We start from the raw sequence: 6227 nt of genomic DNA on the forward strand, positions 1-6227 counted from the left end.
CTCGCTATGCCCACTAAAGGGGGTCTTGGTCATCTTGCCTCGTAGGCATGACTCGCATATCTCATATGATTCAAAATCAAATGAGTCCAGCAAACCATCCTTATGGAGCTGGGATAAGCGCTTGTCATTTATATGACCTAAGCGACAGTGCCAGAGGTATGTTTGGTTCATGTCATTTGACTTGAACCTCTTGGTACTAATGTTATAGATAGGGCTCTCAAGGTCTAGAATATAGAGTCCGTTTATTAGTGGTGCACTACAATAGAACATATCTTTCAAATAAATAGAACAACATTTGTCTTTTATTATAAAAGAGTATCCTTTCTTGTCTAAACAAGAAACTGAAACTATGTTCTTAGTAAGAGAAGGCACATAACAACAATCATCTAAATCTAGTACAAGCCCAGAGGGCAGAGATAGCTGATAAGTTCCTACAGCAACAGCAGCAACCCGTGCTCCATTGCCTACTCGTAGGTCCAACTCGCCCTTTGCCAATGCTCTGCTATTTCTCACATCAGTACAAATGTGAGAAGCACATCCAGTATCTAATACCCATGATGTAGAAATAGATAGATTGACTTCTATAACATATATACCTGAAGTGGAAGTCTCACTTCGCTTCTTCTTAAGATCCTCCAAGTATACCTTGCGGTTCCTCTTCCAGTGCGGTCTGGCCGCAGTGGAAGCAGGTAGCATCCTTGGCGACCCCTCCTTTAGGCTTCAGTGCCTTACCTTTGCCCTTGGTTTGGGACTTTCCCTTACCTTTGGGCTTGCCCTTGCCCTTGTGCTTCTGGACCATCAGAATGGGCTTAACCTTCTTAAGGTTAATCTCAGCAGTTCGTAACATACTAAGTAGCTCGGGCAGTGGCTTGTCAATCTCGTTCATGTTATAGTTGAGAACGAATTGACTATAGCTATCCGACAAGGACTACAAGATCAAGTCAGTGGCCAGCTCTTGGCCAAGTGGGAACCCCAGTCTTTGTAGGTTCTCAATGTACCCAATCATCTTGAGTACATAAGGACCTACAGGAGCCCCGTCTGACATCTTGCCTTAGAGATCTGAAATCTCTCATGCCTCGCTTGTCCCTGATATAGTTGGCGAAGATGCTCAACCATATCGAAAGCGCCCATCAACTCATGTTGCTTCTGAAGCTCTGAGTTTATGGTCGCGAGCATTAGACAGGACACATCTAATGCGTCGTCTTGATGCTTCTTGTAAGCATCCTTGTCTGCTCGCGGGGCATTGGCAGGAGGAGCATCCGGAATGGGCTGCTCCAGAATGTACAGTTTACGTTCCTGGGTGAGAACTATTCTCAAATTCCTGTACCAGTCCAGGAAATTCGCTCCGTTGAGCTTGTCCTTCTCAAGGATAGATCGCAGGGAGAAGGAATTCGTGTTTGACGTCATGGTTATCTACAACAGAAAATTTACAGAAATAAATATCATATTCTTTTAAAAATCATTTAATTAGGCCTTTAATTAAAATATGCTCCCACTGAATACAATAATTCATGTGGGACAAGATCCACATCATACTAACCCTTGAGTTAGCTTTGGCTAATACGCCCAAGGCTTAGTATGATCGATAGGTAACGATTACCAATTACATCTCTATGCAACTCTTGTTTATAGAATCAATATCTGCATTTATATTAAAACTCGAGTTAGCTTTGGCTAATACGCCCGAGAGTTAATATAGATGTGATTTTGACCTATCTTTTCCAACCGTTGGAATAATGCCTATAGTTGACTCGATCCAATCGAGTAACTAGGAATACTCAATCTAATTGAGTTTGTATTCACTCATGCGTTGATAGGCGGGACCAAGATTGTCCCTCCATACCCTACCAAGATAATATGTATTGCTCTGCTTTGGCAGATTCAACAATACATGTGATCGAGGTAGTGATAGGTATCACGGCACGGTTAGGCATTTAGAGTTGGTTCGATCTAGATCTAATCTAATCGAGAATGATGCATCTTGTGCACGACTTAGATCTAATCTAATCGCAAGGGTGCATCATGTGCACGACTTAGATCGAATCTAATCGTTAAGGCACTAATTAATTAATTAATTATTAAACATGCATCAGATACATAACAATTAATTAATTAATCTATTTGTGATTTAGTCATGGCCCTACTACGATCTTCTCAAACCAATGAGAAGATCGAATGGTCAACCTAGGGTCAACAACTTCTCCAAGCTCCTCCCTTTGACCACCTTGTGTTGCTCGTGCCCGCCTTTGGAACTTCGTCTCGTGTGGACCCTCCACCGCTCCAATTTGTACATTACAATTTGAAACTCGAGTTACATTCGAGTCTAATTCTAATTTACAACAAGAATATAAGAGAAGGCACGACGCGCAGGTCGCGAATAAATAAAAACATACAACACGCAGGCCGTATTATGAATTACAACACAACCAATCATATTGGGTTTTTGGGCCATGACTATCACAAAATTAATATATAATTCAAAATTATATATTTTTTCATAATTTTCTATAATTTTAAAATTAATTTTTACAATTTTTACGAGTAAAATTTCCCGGCGGTCCCGTTTAGCGGTTTCGGGCGCAATCGCGGAACGGATCCCCTTGCGGGGCCCAGGGGCAGCGCCACTACACGCGATCTAACCATCGGGAGGGTTCCATTACGATCCAACAGCGCCTAAACCCGCTGTCCCAAAACGATTTGGGTCGAGACATTGCCGTTTCGGAAAAATCTTCCTGGCGGGTTCGTTTTTAGCGATTTCGGGTGCAATCGCGGAGCAAATTCCCTTGTGGGGTTAGGGGAAATGCCCCTACCCACGATCTAACCATCGTGAGTTGCTCCTTTGCGATCTAATGGCACCCGGCCCTGCTGTCCCAAACGGATTTTGGGCAAAACGAAGCCGTTGAAAAAAAACTTTTCGGTAGCCGAAGCCTACAAGTGCCGAGACACTTGTGCTTTGCTTCTACGGAAAAATTACTCATAAAAACTCTAAAAACTCAATTTTTACAGAAAATCACAGAAGGTATATTTTTCATAAAAATACAAACGAACTCGTACAAGTCTTTGCACGTGGCTCTGGTATATTGTTAGTTAGAGCCCTAGAGCCAATCATTTTGATGATTGTATGGACTCATGAATATCATATTCTTGTATATTAATAAAGGCATTTGTTTGGTTATTATACTTATTTGTATTAGTGCCAAATAGACTAAGTATAATAGCGTCCTTGAGTAGAAGGTTCATACCTATATCAATCGATTAGTTGAATCGATAGTGAGATGATATAGGGAACACTACTCTAAATCATTCCTAGTCGAGTATTAACATTCAGGGACAATGTTAATGCAATAAGACTAGCATGTAGGTCAGTTCGATGACTTGATCTCACAAGTCATGGATATAGAGATATCAAGCTGACACATGGGTATACATTGGAGAATGTATACTGAATGACCCGCCATGAGAAAGTATCATGGATCGTTATATGAGTGTCATATACTTTCTCATGTGTCTATTAGTATGACTATTAGTCCTCGGACCTGAAGTCAGAATGGATCCCTACATAAGGAGTTATGTACTTTGGTTTCGTCAAACGTCACCCGTAACTGGGTGGACTATAAAGGCGATTACTGGGTATGTAACGAATTATGCAGAGGGATGTGAGTGATGTAGATGGGATCTATCCCTCCCATATGACGGGAGCGACATCGCTATTCTTGATAGAGTGAGACCACTAAGTGCATGGCCATGCCCAAATGAGTCAACATTAGATGTTGAGCTCATTTGATCGGGTGAGTCTACTTGGAGTTCAAGATTTAGATTGATTAGAGGATGACACGGTCTATGCCTTACATTGATCAATCTAGATGTCTAGGATAGAAGGACAATGTCATATATTTTGTGAGGAGTCACAATTGGTAGTCACAAGGTGATGTCGGCTCTTGACATTCTTGTAACTTGGGTAGTAATGATGTGTTGCTAGATACCGCTCATTTCTTATGCTCCTAAATGGGTTTAGGGCTTTGCCAACGTTACAAGAACCTATAGGGTCACACACTAAGGACAATTAGATGGAGATTTGGTTCATATTATGAACCAAGAGGATTAGATTCATTTGATGAATCATATTGGATTAAGAGTAATCCAAATTGGGCTAATTGAGTTGTACTTAAGTTGATTCATGTATTTAATGAGTCTAATTTAGATTATGACACATTAAATCAACTTAATTTAATGAATTAGATTCATTATATTAAGTTGGCTTGAATCATATGCTTGGATTAGATCAACCATGAGAGAGATTTAATCAAGTTTGACTTGATTTGAGAGAAAGTGAAAAAGTCATGTTTGACTTGACTTTTTACCACATCACTAGTGAGTTAGCAAGATGTGGACCAATAGGATTGCTCCACATCATCAATGTGAGCCACCTCATGGAGGTTACAAGCCTCCATAGCATTTAATGTGGCCGGCCCACATTAAATGAGGAGGTTACACTTGTTGCCTTGTCATATAGTGAGGTGGCAAGATGTGGACCAATAGTGTTGATCCATATCATCCTAGAGTGCCACCTCATGGGGGTTACAACTCTTAATGGTCTCCACATTAATTAGAATTAATGTGGAGAGTTACACCTCCAAGATGTGGTCGGCCACTCTAGTGGGGAATGAAAATATTCATTTTTCATTCAAGTGTGATTAAGTTATCTTCTTCCTCTAGAGCTCTCTCTTCTCCCTCTCCTCCTCTCTTGGCCGAACAAGACAAGGTGCTAGCACACCTTTGTTTGGTCTTCTCCATCAAGGATTGTTCGTGTGGATACTTCTAGAGGACCGTACACTTGACGGTCTAGAGATCCGGCACCTTGGACGAGCGGGAACGCGAAGGGCTTCGCTACAAGGGTAATGATCTTAACTTTAGTGTAGATCTAAAGTTTTTACAAACTCATACAAGAAAAAGGTTTTTCGAAAAGTTTTGTTTACGAATCTTTGCACGAGATCCAAGGCTTTGGGTGACTCAGGATTTTCGCGACGCGAAAAAGCGGTTTTCGCGGCCCGAAGAACCCAACAGTGGTATCAGAGCCACGTGCAAAGACATGTACGAGTTCATTTGTATTTTTATGAAAAATAAACCTTCTATAATTTTCTGTAAAAATTGAGTTTTTAGAGTTTTTATGAGTAATTTTTCCGTAGAAGCGAAGCACAAGTGTCTCGGCACTTGTAGGCTTCGGCTACCGGAAAGTTTTCTTTTAAACGGCTTCATTTTGCCCCAAATCCATTTGGGACAGCGGGGTCGGGTGCCATTAGATCGCAAAGGAGCAACTCACGATGGTTAGATCGTGGGTAGGGTCATAGCCCCTAACTCCGCAAGGGAATATGCTTCGCAATTGCACTCGAAATCGCTAAAAACGAACCCGCCGGGAAGATTTTTCCGAAACGGCAATGTCTCGACCCAAATCGTTTTGGGACAGCGGGTTTAGGCGCTGTTGGATCGCAATGGAACCCTCGCGATGGTTGGATCGCAGGTAGGGGCGCTGCCCCTGGGCCTTGCAAGGGGATCCGTTCCGCGATTGCGCCCGAAACCGCTAAACGGGACCGCCGGGAAATTTTATTCATAAAAATTGTAAAAATTATTTTAAAATTATAGAAAATTATGAAAAATATATAATTTTGAATTATATATTAATTTATGATAGTCATGGCCCAAAATACCCAATAAGATTGGATTTGTGTTGTAATTCATAATACGGCCTGCGTGCCGTCATATGATTGTGTGTGCTGTATTTTTAGTTTTTTCCACGGCCTGCGCGTCGTGCCTTTCTCTTATTCTGGTTGTAAATTAGATTTAGACTCGAATGTTACTTGAGTTTCAAATTGTAATGTATTAATTGGAGCGGTGGAGGGTCCACACGAGACGGAGTTCCGAGGCGGGCACGAGCAACACAAGGTGGTCAAAGGTAGGAGCTTGGAGAAGCTGTTGACCCTAGGTTGACCATTCGATCTTCTCATTGGCTTGAGAAGATCGTAGTAGGGTCATGACTAAATCACAAATAGATTAATTAATTAATTGTTATGGATCTGATGCATGTTTAATAATTAATTAATTAATTAGTGCCTTAACGATTAGATTAGATCTAAGTCGTGCACATGATGCACCCTTGCGATTAGATTAGATCTAAGTCGTGCACAAGATGCATCCTTCTCGATTAGATTAGATCTAGATCGAACCAACTC

The sequence above is a fragment of the Zingiber officinale genome, chromosome 9B (genome assembly GCF_018446385.1).
Source record: "Zingiber officinale cultivar Zhangliang chromosome 9B, Zo_v1.1, whole genome shotgun sequence".
Lineage (NCBI taxonomy): Eukaryota > Viridiplantae > Streptophyta > Magnoliopsida > Zingiberales > Zingiberaceae > Zingiber > Zingiber officinale.